The 19,873-nt window shown below is 44.6% G+C and overlaps 1 protein-coding gene across 1 annotated transcript in view; it reads left to right on the top strand.

The window, feature by feature from the left end:
- Positions 1 to 19,873, top strand: part of HECW2 (HECT, C2 and WW domain containing E3 ubiquitin protein ligase 2) — a 241,822-nt gene that overhangs the window by 591 nt on the left and 221,358 nt on the right. The window contains 1 exon segment of the mRNA XM_023759762.1: positions 1,480 to 2,007. The gene's annotated coding sequence lies outside the window, so the exon portion shown is untranslated.

Genomic DNA, 19,873 nt, shown 5'->3' with positions numbered 1-19,873 from the left:
CTAGCTGGTTTGGCTCAGTGGATAGAGTGTCAGCCTGTGAACTGAAAGGATCCGGGTTCGATTCTAGTCAAGGGCGCATGCCTGGGTTGTGGGCTCAATCAATGAATCAGTGATTCCTCTCTCATCATTGAATGTTTCTATCACCTCCTCTCCCTCTCCCTTCCTCTCTGAAAATAATATATATATATTATTTGATATATATATATCAAAAGTTCTGCTACAATCTTAGCACAAGGAACTTTTTTCTGTTAAAAGAGTAGGAGGTCTCTCCCCGACTGGTTTGACTCAGTGGATAGAGCGTCGGCCTACGGACCGAAGGGTCCCAGGTTCGATTCCAGTCAAGGGCATGTACCTTGGTTGCGGGCACATCCCCAGTGGGGGGTGTGCAGGAGGCAGCTGATTGATGTTTCTAGCTTTCTATCCCTCTCCCTCTCTGTAAAAAAAATCAATCAAATATATTTTTTTAAAAAGTAGATCTACACTGACCATAATGGGTTAAAGCGGTAATTTTTTCAGTAATAGACAATCCTTTAAATACTAAGCATACTCCTTGTCAGTGACCCATTGGAAGAATGAAAGCACAAAGACATGGAACTTAGGCCCAGGAAGTCCGATGGGTATTTGGGAGCCTATAGAGACCCGTGGTGGGAGGAACCTAGGCTTTAGGATTGTGCTTTAAGATACTGGGTGACATAGGGTACAGGTCCGAAGAGGTCACGTCACAATTGGACATGACCTTTCTTACACTTTTGCCTTAGGCTTGGCCTCATTTCAGACAAATGGACTTGATACTCAAAGGTCTTCAGGACATGGTGTGTATTGTCCCTGACCTCAGCTAGAAAGCATGAAGGGTCTCTAGTATTCTTGGGTTTTCTTTGCACAGGCCTCCCACCTGGAATGCCCACCAATTCTACTTACTTCTCCAGGCTCCACATCTCCATTGTCTTCCTGTAAGCAAGTAAAAACAGTTGTTTTCATCTTCTTCTCCCCACCTTACCCTTCTGAAGAAGAAGGCATTCCTGAAAGTAAATGCAGCTTCCTTTACCAGTGCTTGACCGTAACGGTGGGGGTAGAGTGAGCATCATAATTGGGGAGGGGAGGGGAGGGGCGTTAGTGGGAAGTGTGTTTGATTTGACATCTCCCCCACCCCCATCCCTGATGCAGATATGGCACCCTGCCTGGGAATCACCAGTGTAGAGCGATTCGGTGGTGCTTTAGGGGTGCCCTGCTTGTTCCTGGTAGTGTTTTTGCCAGCTAGACTTCAAGCACTCTGAATATATGGCATGCTGGCTGACCCCTCTGTATAATGTCAAGTATTGATCACAGAATGAGTGTGCAATAATCAATGCCTGATGACTGAAGGAACCATCTGCTTTTTCTTCTCACGGACCATTATGAAAGGCTGTTATTTATGTGAGTCCGATATTAAGTTGGCACAGATGCTGAAAGATGAGCATTTTTGTCGTTTTAAAATGGCAGGAAGTCAAGTCTTGGAGGTCTCATTCATTCAGAGAATTCTCATCACAGGAACCGCCTTCTCCTTTTGTAAGTTTGCTGACTTCTTGCTCTTCCAAGTGCAGTCCACACACCAGCAGCATCTGGTCACCTGGGGGCTTGTTAGACACGCAGACGTTCAGACCCCGTGCCAGACCCACTGAATCAGAAATCAGAATCTGCGTTTTAACAAGATCCCCAAACATGTGTGCACGGTGAGTTGGAGAAACACTGTTTTAACTCAGAATTCAGGAAGTGAGGAGGCACATTGACCTGCAAGGAGAAGTCACCTGGAAATGAAGGTCTTTCGGTCTATGGGTGAGGTCCTCAGTGCTGTCTGCCACGTGGCCTGGACTTAGACTTCTTGGAGCAGGTTGCCAGGCCAGACGATGCCCCTGCAGGTGTGCCCTGGAGGAATTCAGTACGTGGGTGATGCCCAGATGATAGACAAGATGGTGATTCCGAGGAGGTGAAGCAGCTGTTGGAGTGAGACACCAGGAGAGCTTGGCAAAGGTAGAGGATGTGGCCACCCAGCCTACAACCAGAGAGAAGGGAGGAGGGCATCCCTTTATGATTGGAAAAAACCTTGACTTTCGGGATTTGGACTCAACTCCTTCAGAGGCAGCAGGTCACAGGTGAACGTTGTGCGTGGAAAGCCTGTGAAGTGGTGAGGATCATATTTTTTAAAAAAATATATTTTATTGATTTTTTACAGAGAGGAAGGGAGAGGGATAGAGAGTTAGAAACATCGATGAGAGAGAAACATTGACCAGCTGCCTCCTGCACACCTCCTACTGGGGATGTGCCCGCAACCAAGGTACATGCCCGTGACCGGAATCGAACCTGGGACCTTTCAGTCCCCAGGCTGATGCTCTATCCGCTGAGCCAAACCGGTTAGTTAGGGCAGAGAAGAGACATTCTTTATCGGAGGACAAAGAAGTGTCACCACTCAGCTCACCCAACTGTTGCCACATGGGAATTTAGTATTTTCAGAGTTTTCAAGTGAAGCTGAAGATGTACATTTGTATGTAAAGCATCTCTTGACTATAATATGTTGGTAATTAAAATGTTTGTAGAACAGCTCAGGCCACACAAAATCCACATGTTTCCTGCATCTGTTTTACAACCCGTTCTGGAGCAACAAAGCATATGAGGTGGCATGATTCCTGGCTTTCTTAGTGCAGGGCACCAAGCACAGGTAGAAGCGTTACCGTCCTGGAGGGACCCTTTGGAATTTTTACTAAGTAAAAGAAATAAAAATGCTGGCCGGCCTGCCTCAGTGGTTGAGCGTCCACCTATGAACTAGGAGGTCATGGTTTGATTCCCAATCAGGGCACATGCCTGGGTTGTGGGCTCGATCCCCAGTGTGGGGCGTGCAGGAGGAAGCCCATCAATGAGTCTCTCTCATCATTGATGTTGCTATCTCTTTCTCTCTCTCCCTTCCTCTCTGAAATCAATAAAAATATATTTAAATAAAAAAGAAACAAAAGATATAAAAGAAGGGAACTGTGTTTGCTTTGATGACCTGACTTAAAATATAATATACTGGAGGCCTGGTGCACGAATTCGTGCATGGGTGGGGTTCCTTGGCCTGGCTGGTGATCGGGGCCAACTGGGGCCATCTCGCCCAGTCTTGATGTGGGGTGGACGGCTGGGAGGAGGGACCACAGGAGGTTGGCTGTGGGAGCGCACTGACCACCAGGGGCAGCTCCTGCTCCTGCGTTGAGCGTCTGCCCCCTGGTAGTCAGTGTGCATCATAGCTACCGGCCCATCATCCGGTAGTAATGATTGCATAGGCTTTTATATATATAGATACCCGAAGAACCTCAGTAACTAACCGTGTTTGAAGGAAAGAGGTAGATGCCTGAAGGAATAATACGTAGGCCCTGAAAATCTGAAATGGAAGGCAGCCTGGGTTGGGATGCTGGTAGGAATGGAGACATGGACATTTCTCTGCACCCTCAGGCTAGGAACACACACTGCAAAGGGCAGTCAAGGCCCGAAGGCTAGACCCTACCTGGACCTTCTTGTGCTGGGAGAGAGGTGTGACTGGAGAGAGAATTTGAGTTAATTTATCTTTGGCATCTAGTTGTTGATTTGGGCAGCTGCTAATATTTGATGTTTGTTGGAATTGGGTTTTTAATTATAGTTTGCTATGTTAAAATTAGCATTTTGTATATTTTGAGAGTGAAAACTAGGGGAAGGAATCAAAATTCTTTCCAAAGACTTATTACTGATTTTTTTTTCTTGTTAACAACAAAATTTCCTGTGGGTCCGGACTGCTGATGGTTTGTCTTTGCATCCCCAGCATCTAGCACGATCTGGGTCAGTGACTGTTTGTTGCCCTGAGTGATTATAAGACAAAATATAATGTATTTTCTCTTTTGGTAAGTCATTCTGTGGGTATTCATTTTCTTTACGGATTTAAAAAAAGTAACAGCTTTATTGAGATATTCCATACCATGAAATTCACCATTTTAAGGTATATCATTCAGGTGGCTTTAATATATTTATAAAGCTGTGCAACCATCACCTCTGTGTAATTCCAGAACCTTTTTCATCACCCCCAGAGAAGCTCAGTGCCTATTAGCAGCCACTCCCCAGGCCAGGGCAACCACAACTCTGCTTTCTGTCTCTATATATTTGCTGATTCTAGACATTTCATATTAGAATTATATACTGTGGAGTCTTTTGTGGCTAGCATCTTTCACTTGCCAGAATGCTTTCAGTGTTGACACCTGTTATAGCAGTACTTCACTCTTTTCTAGCCAAATAAAATTGCGTTTTATGGGTATACCATATCTGTTCATCAGTTGATGAACAGTCAAGATGTGTTCACTTTCTGGCTATTAGGAATAATTCTGCTGTGAGCATTTGTGTAAATGTTTTTGTGTGGCTATGTGTTTTAATTTCTCCTGGGTATACACCTTGGAGAAGAGTTGCTGGGTTGTATGGTAACTCTACCTTCATCATTTTGGAGTTCTGCCAAACAGTTTTGCAGAGTGAGTGCACCCATTTTTACACTCCAACCAGCTATGTTTACAGGTTCCAATTTCTTTATATCCTTGCCAGCACTTGTTATTGGTTTCCCTTTTTGATTTTAGCCACCCCAGTGGATGCGAAGTGGGATTTCATTGTGGTTTTGATTTGCTTTTCCCTAATGGCTAATTATGTTGAGTATCTTTTTGTGTGCTTATTGGCATTTGTATATATTCTTTGAAGGAATGTCTGTTCAAATCCTCTGCTGATTTAAAAATAGTTATTTATCGAATTACTTTTATACTAGAGGCCCAGTGCACCAAAATTCCTGCACTTGCTGGTGGTGGTGGTGGTGGTGGGGACATCCCTCAGCCTGGCCTGCACCCTCTTGCAGTCTGGGACCTCTCGGGGGATGTCCACCTGCCGGCTTAGGCCCATTCCCCAAGGGATTGGGCCTAAGCTGGCAGTCAGGAGTCCTTGGGGGATGTCCGACTGTGGGCCTAAGCTGCAGAAGAAAATTCTCAGGGCTGCCAGCGGGGGCTGGATAGGCTCCGGCAAAACTGCTGAGTTCGAGACATAAGCCCGGCTCTTGCTTAATTGCTGAGTGGAGCTCCCCCTGTGGGAACACACTGACCACCAGGGGAAGCTTCCTGCATTGAGCGTCTGCCCACTGGTGGTCAGTGCGCGTGATAGCGACCGGTTGTTCCCGGGTCGTTCCACCATTAGGGTCAATTTGGGTCGTTCGCCTTTTATTATATAGGATTGTACAAATTCTTTTTATATTCTGGATACCAGATCCTTGCGAGACATATGACTTGAACAATTTTTCCTATTCTGTGGATTGTCTTTTCACTTTCTTGACGGTGTCACGTGTGTGTTCTGTGTGTGCTCCGTGTCGTACCTATCCTTGTTGATCTTCTGATCTATCCATTGTGGAAAGTGGAATAATGGCCCCTCCAATGGTTGTTAAATTGGCGACTTCTCCCTCTAGCTCTGGTAGTTTTTACTTTTGTATTCTGTAGCCTTTTTGTTAGGTACACATATGTTTATACTAATCATTTTGTATGTTTTTTGAATTTACCCACTCTTTTGCTATAAAAATATTCTTCTTTCTCTCTATTAACAATTTTTGTCTTACTGTCCATTTTGTTTGATATTAGTATTCCCACTGCAATTCTTTTTTTGCATGGAACTGTTTGCATGGTATATCTTTATAAACTTTTACTTTCATCCTACTTATGTCTCTGAATCTAAAGTGTCTCTTTGATACAGCATATAGTTGTATCATTTAAAATATGTATTCTGACAATCTCTGCCTTTTTATGGAGGGCTTATTTATATGTAATTTAATTACTGATAATCACGTAGCTTATGTTTGCCTTCTTGCTATTGGTTTTCTGTGAGGTCTTCTATTTTTTTTTTTTAATTTCCAGATTCCTCCATAACTGTGCTATCTTGTGTTAAATATATATTTTCTAGTGTGTCATTTTAAGTCTCTTGTTGTTGCTTTTCTAGAGAAGAGAATTTTCATAGACCTTGACTTCATCATTCCTGAGGATATTATGATTTTTTTTTTTGGAGATATTTTCTTAGTGGTTGCCCTGGGCATTACAATGAACTTCTTAACATAAAACAATCTAGTTCAGATGAATTTCAACTTAATTTCAAAAGTATACAAAACTTTATGATAGCCCCATTCCTTGTTTTATGCATCATAAAGTCATTGGTCCACTTTTATAATTATTACCTTATTCAGTTGTCTTTTAAATCCAATAATGCTTCAGTGAACATAGGGGTGCATATATTCTTTCGAATGAGTGTTTCGGGTTTCTGTGGACATATTCCCGGAAGTGGAATCGCTGGATCATAAGGCAGTTCCATTTTCTGAGGAAACTCCTCCTGTTCTCCACAGTGGCTGCACCAGTCTGCAGTCTCACCCAGCAGCATACGAGGGTTCCCTTTGCTCCACACCTTTGCCAACACTTGCCGCCTGCTGACAGGGGCGAGGTGACATCTCATGGCGGATGAGTAGTGACGTCTCTGATGAGTAGTGACGTTGAGCCCCTTTTCATGCCTCTTGGCCGTCTGTATGGCCTCTTTTGCCGAGACACTTTTTGACTTGCTACTTTATTTTCTGTGGAGGGGCTGTATTTCCTTGTTCATGTGTGTGTTGTAAGTTTTTATTGGGAAATGGACATTTCAAATAGCATAACATGGAAACTCTAAGTCAGAGTTCCCTCCGTCCGCAGGGTTTGGTGTGTTGTTCTTGGTTTCGTTACTCTCACACAGAATACTTGACTTCTGACACTTCCAGTCACCCAATGTTGGAGGTTCCCCCCACCAAGCAGTTCTCTGGACGCCAGCTGGGTGCCTACAGTTTCACTCCGTTCTGACACCATCTACCCGGAGTCGCGCCAGGTCCCGCAGTGAAGGGCTCAGTCTCTTGACCGCTTCCCATCTTCGATGCCCAGGTTGCCCACAACTTCTGTATGACGTGGCCACACATCTGAGGTTCCCATGACCTCCTCCCCTTTGGGTTATTTTGCTTTGCTAGAGCCGCCCACAGAACTCAGGCAAATATGTATGCACGTTGACCAGGGTATCAGAGGATGTGGGAAAGGACATAGGTGAGCAGCCAGAAGAAGAGATACATAGGGCGAGGCCTGGGAGGATGCTGGGCACCGGAGCTCCTGCCCCGAGGAGTTGGGGTGAGTCACCCTCCCAGTGTGGACGCGTTCATCCCCCTGGAAGCTCTCCAACCCCCACGCCACGAGGACTTTTCAGAAGGCCTTGTCAAGTAGGTGTGATAGAGCGTGAACTCCATTTCAGCCCTTGTCTTTTTCAGGAGAATGGGGAGGCGGGGGGGGAGGGGGCTGGGGGAGGAGCCATCCAGGAGCCCATTTAGAGTTGCCTCATTAGAACAAAAGACATTCTCATCACCTGGAAATGATAAGGATTTCAGGAGGTCTATTTTTTTTTTAAATGTTTTTATTGATTTCAGAGGGGAAGGGAGAGGGTGAGAGAGATAGAAACATCAATGATGAGAGAGAATCATTGATTGGCTGCCTCCTGTATGCCTCACACTGGGGATGGAGCCCACAACTCGGGAATCGAACCATGACCTTCTGGTTCATAGGTCGACACTCAACCACTGAGCCACACCGGCCGGGCAGGAGCTAGACATGAGGTCCAGGATGGCTAGGCTCACTGAGCACTTTTGGTTTGTTTTGTGGCTCTGCCATTCCTTAGGGTGCTGTCATCGTCTGTGGGGTTGAAGCTGCATCAGCCCCCCACGTGGGTTCCAGCCGTGAGATGAGAGAGAAGCATGTGGCTTGGAAGGTGCATGGACCACTTCCACTCATTGATAACTGGTTCACCCGTGAGCAGCGTTGGTGAGCACTTGGTCCATGACCACACCTCAACTGCATGGGCTGGCAGACGCCCAGCTAAAGCCATGTTCCTAGGAAAGAAGCAGAGATCAGATTTTGGGCAATGCCTGGCCACCTATCCGATACTTAACTTATCTGAATCTTCATTTCCTCCTCTCTAAAATGATGGTAATAATAGTCTCTCCCTCAGACGGTTGCCTGGAGGGTTCGCTAAGGCAATGCATATGTTACTTATTCAGTTTCTGGCATATAAAGCATGCTTAATAAAGATTAGCTTTTATCTCTGAAGACATTTTTCTAATGACAAGAGCAACTATTGCCTTTTTTTTGTTTTTAATGCTGAGAGAGCTCAAACAACGCTGATTTTACTTCAGGAAAATTGTACTTATTTGCTTCTGGAAAATGGAAAGCAGTAAAAGGCACTGAACTAAATACATGGAGATCACAGATAGAGAAGCGCATTGCCTGGGCTTTTTGTTCAGCTTATTTTTTTAAAAAGTATTATTAATGAAACGTTTCACACTATTTCTTAGAATGGTTTTAATGTAGATAACACATAAATAGGTTTTGAGGTAAGTAGTCCATTAGAGCAATTTAATTTCACTTGTGAAATTTTAGTTAGATTTTCCTCTTAAAATGGGTCATCGCTAGAAGCAATTCATTTATTTGGCAAGATATTTTTAGCATATAGGTTTGCTGCAGAAGTGAGAATTCTAAAATGCCTCTCATTTTAAACGTTTTTCTTATTGTCGCCTGGGGAAATAAACTATGAAACCTCTTACTAACTTAAAGGAACTCCCAAATTTTTTATTATCGATAGTTTTAAAGATATACAAAAGGAGAGGAAACTTACTAGTATTGTAAACTGCCTGATTTTTAAAGTATGTTTTGCGTATTATTTGCCAGTGGCGGTTAGAAAGAATCATTTAAATCTATAACAAATTATCGTCTTTAATCTTTCATAACCAGTTATTATTTTGAACAAAGAAAGATACGTTTATTTTGGGTTTTAGTTTCCTTATTCATTTTATCTTGTCAATTGTTAAGGATCATTTATTAATATATTTTAAAACAAGTCTTAGCAGAAGCCAGTTTTTGGTCCAAAGAATAAAGGTGAAAAGCAACCAGGCAGTTATATGGGGGCTGTCATTAGTGATGTAAGGTTGTATGTTAACTTGGTTAAGTCAGAGTCTATTTCCATTGGAAATGTATTTTAAGTGTGAGAAAACTGACCTTTACATCTATTTGTGTATTAATACCTTACTTTGTTTGATGATAGGAACATAAGAAATAAACAAGTGAAGAATATGTTACGTCTTGGTTTTGTTTGTTAAATTTAGCATCTCTAAAATGTGTTTATTTGTTGCATAAGAATGTTTCCTTGGTTTTCTATGTCTTGGGCAAATGCCAAAAGAGATATGCATGCCATCTGTTTTGTCACCATCAATTATAGAGTAAATTCCCCCAATTCAGGTTGAGTTTTAATCTGCAGCGTTTAATATTTTTTTTATCGGTATGTAGAATCACGGCTGGCTTATTTTGTGGTGAGCTCACGATGATCGTTACATGTGGTAAGACAGGGATGGGGTCTATGCAACCACCAGCCTTGCAGTCACCCTGGCTGGACTTTGTTAACTTGGGGGGAGCCCTGGGCTAAGACAGCTTTGACTTTTACCAAAGGGTTCCTCTAACTGTTTCTGAAGAAAGAGATTGCGTTGGAAAAAATCGAAAGCCCAGAAACAAAAATTAGCACTAGCTTTAATGTATTGCCTACTAGACCACCCTGCTCATTGCACTTTTGATGCTCTATTATATTTTCAAATACTTTTTAAATCACAATCTATATGGATTTGTAATACTGAATGCATAGTGCAGAGATAACTGCAATTGTTACCTAATTCCAAGGACAAACTTCTGCAGTAGGAGGCATGAAGTTGAGGAGCTTTTATGGGAAAAATAAGGCTGAGGGGGAATAAATTTTTTTCTTTATTGATTAAGGTATTACATATGTCTTCTTTTCCCCCTATGCCCCCCTCCCAGCACATGCCCTCACCCCCCTAGTGTCTTTGTCCATTGGTTATGCTCATATGCATGCATACAAGTCCTTTGGTTGATCTCTTACCCCCTCACCTCCCGCCTTCCCTCATAGGTTCGATGGTCTGTTCGATGCTTCTCTGTCTCTGGATCTATTTTTATTCATCAGTTTATGTTGTTCATTATATTTCACAAATGAGTGAGATCATGTGATATTTATCTTTCTCCGACTGGCTTATTTCACTTAGCATAAGGCTCTCCAGGTTCATCCATGCTGTTGCGAATGGTAGGAGTTCCTTCTTTTTTACAGCAGCGTAGTATTCCATTGTGTAGATGTACCACAGCTTTTTAATCCACTCACCTGCTGATGGGCACTTGGGCTGTTTCCAAATCTTAGCTATGGTGAATTGTGCTGCCATGAACATAGGGGTGCATATATCCTTTCTGATTGGTATTTCTGATTTCTTGGGATATATTCCTAGAAGTGGGATCACTGGGTCAAATGGGAGTTCCATTTTTAGTTGTTGTTTTTTTTTCATTTTTAGTTTTTTGAGGATACTCCATACTGTTCTCCACAGTGGCTGCACCAGTCTGCATTCCCACCAGCAGTGCACGAGGGTTCCTTTTTCTCCACATCCTCTCCAGCACTTGTTTGTTGATTTGTTGATGATGGCCATTCTGACAGGTGTGAGATGGTACCTCATGGTCGTTTTGACTTGCATCTCTCAGATGACTAGTGATTTTGAGCATGTTTTCATATGTCTCTTGGCCTTCTGTATGTCCTCTTTCGAAAAGTGTCTATTTAGGTCCTTCGCCCATTTTTCGATTGGATTGTTTATCTTCCTTTTGTTAAGTTGTATGAGTTCCTTATAAATTTTGGAGATTAAACCCTTATCACATTGGCAAATATGTTCTCCCATGCAGTGGGCTTTCTTGTTTTGTTGATGGTTTCTTTTGCTGTGCAGAAGCTTTTTATTTTGATATAGTCCCATTTGTTTATTTTCTCCTTAGTGGGAATAAAAATTTAATGAATGTTAAAAACATTTTTCCTTCATTCTTGATCATTAATATTGAAAACTTATCTGCAAAAAAGCGGACAAAAGAAGAAAAAGCACCCATACACTTCTCATCTGTACCGATCAACTGTTAACATCCTGTCCTCTCTACATATGTATATATTTTTTTCTGAGCTTAAAAAAGTAATTTGCAGACACCATTGCACATCACTTCTACATACTTTTATGTTTCCTAAGAATAAAGACATTTTTCTATCATACCCCAAATTATTATTATTGTTATTACCATTGTTGAACCTAAGAAAATGAACCATAATTCAGGGATATCATTGTCATGTATGTTTCATATTGAAATTATCCCACCACTTTTTAAAAAAAATCCAGGATGCAATAAAATGTCATGCATTGTGCTTGATTTTCCTGTGTCTTCCTTCTGTTTTGTTTTGTGACATTAATTGCTTTGAAGAGTTTCGACCAATTGTTCCACATGTTGGTTTAGGTCAAGCATTTTTGGCAAAGAGACAACTTTTTAGGTTTAGGTCAAGCATTTTTGGCAAAGAGACAACTGAGGTGATATCACCCACTGCACCACAACCAGGAGGCACACGAGGCCTGAGTCTCTTGTTGTTGGTGATCATGGAGTGGGGTTTCCTGGTTAGTGGTGGCCACCATAGCTTTCTCATGTACCAGTGCACTTGTCCTTTTATGACTAGTAGGCAGTCGGTGGGATAATGCTCAAGATCATCTACGCATCCTGTTCCTTAGTAATCTTTCCCTATGTTCGGCCACAGTGGCTCAGTGGTTGAGCGTCGACCTGTGAACCAGGAGGTCATGGTTCAATTCCTGGTCAGGGCACATGCCTGGGTTGCAGGCTCAATCCCCAGTAGGAGGTGTGCAAGAGGCAGCCGATCAGTGATTCTCTCTCATCATTGATGTTTCTATCTCTCTGTCCTCCTCCCTTCCTCTCTGAAGTCAATAAAAATATATTAAAAATATTTCCCCAAGTACTTTTAGCTGTCAGATGTGACTCTTACCTGAATCAGTTACACTGAGATTGCAAAGGGGTTATTTTTTAACTAGAGGCCCGGTGCACAAAAATTTGTGCACTCGGGTGGGTCCCTCAGCCTGGCCTGTGCCCTCTCGCAGTCTGGGGCCCCTCGGGGGCCCCTTCCCCTGGCTGCTGGCACCGGTTTTCCTCCGGCGCCCGGAACCCAGGCCTTCGCTCTTCGCCGGGCGGGGCTGGCGCGATGGGCTTTGCTCTTCGCTCTTCGCTCGCCTCTTGGGCCCTGGGGGCGGGGCCAGCGCAGCGGGCTTCGCTCTTCGCTCTTCGCTTGCTGCTCCTGCCTGGGGCCAGTGGGCTTCGCTCTGTCGCTTGGCGCCTACATATGCAAATTAGCCACCATATTTGTTGGTGGTTAATCTGCATATCACTCCGATTAGCCAATGGTGGGTGTAGCGAAGGTATGGTCAATTTGCATCTTTGCTATTATTAGATAGGATTGTGTCATTCCTATTGCATCTGATAGTTGGCACTCTGCAAGAACTTCCCTCCCCCGTCTTCCCCCTACTAGCATGGATTCATGGATTTTTAAAATGAAATCTGTCATCATCAATTGCCAATATCATACTGCTAGATGTGCCGGTTATCCTAAATCTGGCACCTCTCATGTTCTTTACACGCGACTCCTGGAGCCTTTGAGCGCTTTCCCGCTTTCGGGAATGAAATAAAGGTGTATTTATTTTCTAATAAAGTAAATAAAAGCAGCCTGAACTTTTTACACAATTAAATTTCCTCCTATTAGCAACTGTTGGATGGGAGATGCTGCTTCCCTGTCGCTTAGGGTGTGTGCATAACTTGATTTGCTGAGTGTTACGAGCATATCCGGAGGCCAGTGTTTGGTGTCTTTCCCAAAGCTGTCCTTTTCTGATTTCCGATTCAGGATTAAAACCTCAGAGTGATGCCTCCCGGGACCGTGTGTGGTCCCGGAGAAGTGGAACAGCGTGATGCTGACGATGGAAAAAAGCTTTGGAACCGCCCTCCCCACATGCATCTTCACTGCCTCTCCCTCCTCCCACAGACGTTGGAAATACTGTGTTCACTGGTGCTCACCGGCCATTGTCTTTCACAGATTTTAAATGGGAAAACCTCCCCGACTTCTCTGCTGCCCACATCACCTCCTTTTCCTACTCCCAGCCTCTCCTTAAGCGTTCATGAACCACGGAGTTGCCATTGAAGACGGTGGTGTTGTTTCTGATTTTGTTGTTTCTAGTTGGGGAGAGATCAGAGTGGGGGAGGGAAGGAGCTGGGAAGGACCTCATTCCGGGCGGACACTGTTCCGTCCATCCGTGTTTTCCCATATTCAGTGTAACACCTGTGACTCTAGCTGTGCAGCGTTATTCAGGCTGCACTTCTCTCTTCTTGGCCACAAGATGCTTTTAGGAGACTCCACCCAACACCTGCTGAAACCTAGATACGCTGTCTACCAGCATTGTCATGAGCCACCACTGCGGCAGGCCTGTTATAAAGGAAATTGTGTTTGGCATGACTTATTCCTGGTGAAATCCTGCTGTGTCCTCGGGAAGGCCTCTTCATTGCCCCCAAAGTTCTCACAAACCATTTGCCTGTTTCAGAGGTTTGCAGGCGGGAAGGAAGCTCTGTGATTTCCAGAATCTACCCTTTCCCCTGGCCCTGTCTGGTCCTTTCTTTCTTTTTTTTTTTTTGGTGTGTGTGTGTGTGTGTGTGTGTGTGTGTGTGTGTTTGCAGCTGGATGTTGACTGTGAGCTGATCAGGAAAAACTCTGATCAAGATGTCATAGTATGGACCTCTTTTATGAAAAATTATTTTTGAGGACCCGTCGAGAAGATGTTCGCAGACTTCCTTTTGAGAAAAGCTGACTTAAAGCGAATGTTCTGGAAGTGCCTGTCAATTATTATTGAAAAAGAGAGGTCTTGTCATTGAACTAGAAAAAAAAATTATTTGTAGGTTATCGAAAAAATGAGCACACAATAAGGAGTTTCTGTACTGCTCAGTTCCCGGGAGAGAAGGGGGGAGCGCCAGCGTGAGGACCTCGGTGAGGACACGGGTCGGACACCTTTGCTTCTGATGGCTGGTCTCGGGGCGGCAGCTTGTGGGTGTTCGTCAGGCACCAGGACCTTAGCGCCATCGGCGCTGCCCCGTCAGCTTCCCCAGGGGCGCATTCGCAGGCTGGGCTGGCGACAAGGCTCATCGCGTGAAGTGCCGCCTGGATACTAATGAGCATGCTTACGGGCAGTCCAGAGTGAACGTGTTGCAGGCATTGATCGTAAACTCTTGACTCAAGATGGCTGTCAGATACTGACCTTCCCACTCTGCTCCTAAGAAGCCTTAAAGAGATGCTTTCCAAATACCAAGAATACCATTTTAAAATATATTTTTATTGATTTCAGAGAGGACAGGAGAGAGAGAGCATTAGCGATGAGAGAGAATCATTGATCGGCTGCCTCCTGCATGCCCCACACTGGGGATCGAGACTGTAACCTGGGCATGTGCCCTGACTGGGAATCGAACCATGACCTCCTGGTTCATAGGTTGATGCTCAACCACTGAGCTAATAAAAGTGGGGTTAATTGATAACTCCCAGGGTGGTTGTGAGATTCTGATGAGATAAAACATTAAATCTCTACTACTGTGGCAGGCATAGGTGTCCAATGAATAATTGGTACACACCTCTATATACTAATTAAGTATAATATTAAGTATATTAAATAACTTCTTACCAGTTGTTGTTTTTTCATTCCTGCCCCAGCCAAACGGAGTAGGGATTTAAGTAGCTTCTGATTTGCCATCAGATATATTTCCAAGTGATTCTCTGCCAGGTCAGCATCTGTCATCGCCACCAATGGCAGACATGGGCCTTCAAGGCGCGGGGCTTTCCACCGGGCGGGTTCTTCCCTGGATCACAGCCAGCAGGGAGCACGTGTCCGGAAAGTTTAGAATATTCCAATTTACGCAGAGGATATGCCCACTTGTAGTCAGAGTCCGGAGAAAGAGCGGCGATGTGTGAAGCAATGACATTAACTCGTGGTCAGAGGGCTTTGGTGAGTTAAACATGTCCGGGTGGTTGCGGTATGTGGAATCCTTTTCCCTGAGGGAGGCGATGACATGCAGGACTTGCTCATGTAATCCCCCAGAAAGGAAATTTTCCTTTTCAATTTAGAAAGGATTCAGAATTCAATGTAAGGCTCTATGGCCAAATTCAGCTTGCATTGGGAAGCTAGAAGGCATGGCACAAAATCCCTAATTGATCAGCGTTGTTGCTGCAAATATTTGATTAGAACCTTTCCCCTTTTCTCTTTTCTCTCCCCGACTCGGAGCCCAGAGCCACTTCTGAGCCCAGGGTCTCTGATTTTAGACAAACCTGGAATGCCTTGATTGTTTTAAACTTAAGTGGTTATTGTTTGGAATTTTCTTTCCAAGTGTTTCATCAGTGTCTGCGTTTCAGCTGCTTTTTCTTCTCTTCCTCCTCCTTTTTATTTTATTGTCCAGTCCTTCCTTTTACCATTGACCTGAAGTGTACTCTTACCTAATAAAATTTTCTATAGAACTCATGCCATTTATGCAATAAATGTTTTGATAGGACCTATGCTCGTTTTTCCTTCTTAGTTTTACGTGAGGGGAAGTCTGTGCATTCCTGATGTAGGCTGTTTATTCTTGGTGTCTTTATTCTGGGTTTACTGTACAGATTTATTTATTTATTTATCTTTTAAACGGGAGGGCTGAGTGCTATGCCCTGTTACTGTGGTCTTTATTGTTTGTGGGTCTGTTGTCCAAAGCAGGGATTTTTTTTTTTCTGATCTCTTGTCCTTGTGTTCATTTTATAAGGTTGAGAATTTATTTCTGGGCGATCTAAAATTGCTACGGTACCAGTAGTAACTTTCCAACACAGCAGTTTTGCACATCACAGAGTCTACTGCTTACTGTTCTTCTAGGCTTAACTTCTCCAACAACTGACTTCATTTGTGGACCCAAGTGCCCCAAAGCCACACTGCATGCTGGGAAGTGTAGTTGGTGGGAATTCAAGTGGACTTGGTCGCAGACAGGAAGTGTTGGCATAAGGGGGCTCCCCGCTGCCTTATGAAGCAGTAGGAGGGAGCAGTTTGCTTCCCTTGGTGTGCAAAGCCTGGATTCTGGTATGGGGGACTCACGTTTTTGGGGTGCGTGGGTGCAGTGCTCCTGTCTTATTACCCACTCATTTACTTAGGTCTCAGGGCTTCAGGTGAGAGATGTCTCTCCAGTGTTTTGATAGTCGTGGAGCCATTTGTTGAGTTTCCGTGCTGTGGAAACATCACCGAGAAGACAGGGCGCCGAGGGGAAGTCAGGGGTAGCTTGCTTTCTGCCATGTTATTCAGAAATCCTGTTAAAAAGTCCCTCACCCTTGTCTGCGGTGTCTGGGCGGTACCTTCCTGCTGAGCAGCCCCCTGGCCTCTGTGTCGCTTGGGGCGGAGTCATTCGAGTGAGATGTCCAGGTTGCTGACCGAGGAGGCTTATTGGTTACGTGGAAGTGACATTCTGAGGGTTGCGTGGGTTGGATATAGTTGATGGCTCACATGGATGGTGTCTGGCTGAAAACCCATGTACTATATGGGGTGTCAATTTGATTGTCTATAAGGCTCTATCAGAATCCCCTTTGGTCTAGTGCAGTGATGGCGAACCTATGACACGCGTGTCAGAGGTGACACGCGAACTCATTTTTTTGGTTGATTTTTCTTTGTTAAATGGCATTTAAATATATAAAATAAATATCAAAAATATAAATCTTTGTTTTACTATGGTTGCAAATATCAAAAAATTTCTATATGTGACACGGCACCAGAGTTAAGTTAGGGTTTTTCAAAATGCTGACACGCGGAGCTCAAAAGGTTCGCCATCACTGCCTAGTGAGTTATCAGCCTGAAGACTTTTCAGAGTGTTACTTTGCAAATCGGAGTTTAAATGCAGATGTCTCCTAGACCAACAATTTGTTGCAATTTTCTACCATGTTTTCTTAGTAACGGCTTCATCCTGCTAATAAGTAGGATGGCAATTGGGTAGTCCAATTGCAGGGTGTAACGCAAGCATCTATTACCATATTACCATTTGTAATGCTCGATTTACTTGCTTATTCTCTGTCTCCTCAGAAGTCTAAGTGGTGGGCATGTCTATTTTATTCTGTACCCAGAGCCTCGTGTGTTTTCTGGCATATGATAGATGCTTCATACATATTGGCCGAGTGAATGAATGAACTTGCAAGCCGTGGTACCTTCAGGTTATAGGGGGATTGTATTTATAGACTCACGTTTTTGACTTTTGTTTGCTCACCCACAACTTCGATGAACTTGATTCCAAAACCTCTTCCAGGTGTAGTAGAAGCATTGCATGTGATCCGCACAGTTCTAGAGATGAGCAGACTTTGAACCAAATTGTGTTTCCGGAGAAGAACCTGTGTTTGCATGTGAAATGTATTTTCTCATGACTTGCAGGAACAGTTGGTAGCTTCCAGCCTATCTCCATTTGATTCCCAGGAGGCAGTTGTGGTGAAACATAACAGCCCCTGGGAAGGAACGGGGTCGTGTTGCCCTTCTCCCCCACCACAGCGAACTCTCCCGGGGCCTGGAGCCAGGCCGGGCTAAAGGAAGCCGTTTGGGTCAGGTGGGGTGGAGGTTTGGAGAGGTTTCTGGGTCCCAGGCTTGTGCCGAGGCGCTGCGGTCTCAGGCTGGATCTGGGATGCCTTCCTCCTGATTCTCTGAGGAGGAGGTGGCTTCCCCTTCACTGCCTGCTGGCCTCCACCCTGTCCCACCGAAGGGAAGGGCGGTGGAACCACACGGTGGCGACCCTGGCCAGCGGCAGAGGAAGAGGAGAGGGCCCTGGGGTTCCCGCCAAGGAGTCAGGTCACTGATGGACCCCGGGAAGCAGAAGGGAGCAGGGCTTCCCTTGCCTCTCAGAGCGATCATGTTGGGAGAAGGTGAGTTAGGGAACAAAACAACTCCTTTGTGCCGTCCTCTGTGCTCTATGTTTCCTTTCAATAGCAAGACTTCTCTGCTAATGGACTACATGTGTTTTCTCTGAAGTTGAAGGTCAGCTCATGGTCTGTGAGTGAGACGGATGGAGGCCGTCTGGAAGTTTTGGGGAGAGTGGAGAAAGTAGGAAGCAGTTGCCGTGGGAGTGGACCAGAGAGCCGCCTTGGGACAGGCTAGAAGGGTTTCCGGGCCGCTGAGGGCCTGAGGGCTGCTTCTGGGAATGAAGTGTGTCTGGCCCGAGCCTGGTTGTACCGCATCACATCCTTCAAGAAGCCTTCTTTGACCCTAAATACTCAATTCTGATTTCCCACCTAACTCTCTCGCCCTGCTACTCTTCTGTCAGCCTGGCCAGGAACGTTAGTCTCCTGCATCTTTTCCCTCAAGGACAGGGCAAGCCTTCTTTCTCTGTAGGACCTAGTGCTGTGCTCATCTCATATTAGGCTCCGGGTTTCATGTGAATTTAACCAAAACAAGGGAAAAAAGGGGAGAGGCGATTCAGGATGGTTATTGTCATGAACGCTGTAGAGTAGCGAATGTTCAGAAAGAGTGATCATCAACAGCAAGAAATGCTGGGAAAAGGAAATCAGGAAAGAATGAGAAGTAGTGCATCTGTGAAGGAAGTCGGTGATGACCGCGGGGAGGAGAGTTTCAGGCAGAATCCGCACCCAGAAGTCAGATCGCAGGTGCTGATGAAAAGAATGCACGACTAAATAACATGATATTTCCTCAAAATGTAACGTGACTTTCAGTTCACATTCTCTTTTAAACGAGGGAGCAATTATTGTACATCTAAGTTTAAAAGAAATTTATTGTCATGTTTCCCGTTTAAAGAAAGGCCCCGGAGACTACATTTAGATGACTTGACACTGAATAGTACTGCAGGTGCCGATCGCCGTCAGCTCAAAGTAATTCACAGGCCAGAGCGGCACAACTTGGGGAGGCCTGCTCTGAACCCCTTTAATATAGGAGAAGCTGTTTTATTATTTACAGAACTTCCAGCGAAATGTCGTGGCTGAAGTATTTCTTAGTTTTCCTTTTTATTTAGTTCATTTCTACTCCATAGAGAGACGTCTAGAGCAATAGAGAAAACAACTTCCTAATTGTGATTCGTTTTGTAGGGGAATCACATCACTGGTAGGACTTGAATTTAAGTTGGGATTGGAACATAAAACTGGTTATCGAGACCAGGAAATGAAGCCTGGGAGGACCTAAGTTGATAATGTCCATGGAAGACTATAAGGTCAGTCTACATCTGCATGGCCAGCGCGTTCACCAGTAGGCGAGTTCATCAAACTAGTGTCAGGTGCCACCTGAGCACAGTTCAGAGCAGTAAGCAGGTAGACAGGGTCAGCATACCCAGACTGTCCAGTGAAGCAGATCTCCAGTACAACTGACAGAGGAGCAGATCTCCAATACAACTGACAAAGGAGCAGATCTCCAATACAACTGACAGAGGAACAGATTTCCAATACAACTGACAGAGGAGCAGATCTCCAGTACAACTGACAGAGGAGCAGATCTCTAGTATAACTGACAAAGGAGCAGATCTCCAGTACAACTGACAGAGGAGCAGATCTCCAATACAACTGACAGAGGAGCAGATCTCCAGTACAACTGACAGAGGAGCAGATCTCTAGTATAACTGACAGAGGAGCAGATCTCCAGTATAACTGACAGAGGGGCAGATCTCCAGTATAACTGACAGAGGGGCAGATCTCCAATACAACTGACAAAGGGGCAGATCTCCAGTACAACTGATAAGGAACAGATTTCCAATACAACTGACAGAGGAGCAGATCTCCAGTACAACTGACCGAGGAGCAGATCTCCAGTACAACTGACAGAGGAGCAGATCTCCAGTACAACTGACAAAGGAGCAGATCTCCAGTACAACTGACAGAGGAGCAGATCTCCAGTACAACTGAA

The sequence above is a fragment of the Myotis lucifugus genome, unplaced genomic scaffold (assembly GCF_000147115.1).
Source record: "Myotis lucifugus unplaced genomic scaffold, Myoluc2.0 scaffold_3, whole genome shotgun sequence".
Lineage (NCBI taxonomy): Eukaryota > Metazoa > Chordata > Mammalia > Chiroptera > Vespertilionidae > Myotis > Myotis lucifugus.
The sequence above is the reverse complement of the archived record's forward strand: the minus strand, read 5'-3'. Positions and strand labels throughout refer to the sequence as shown.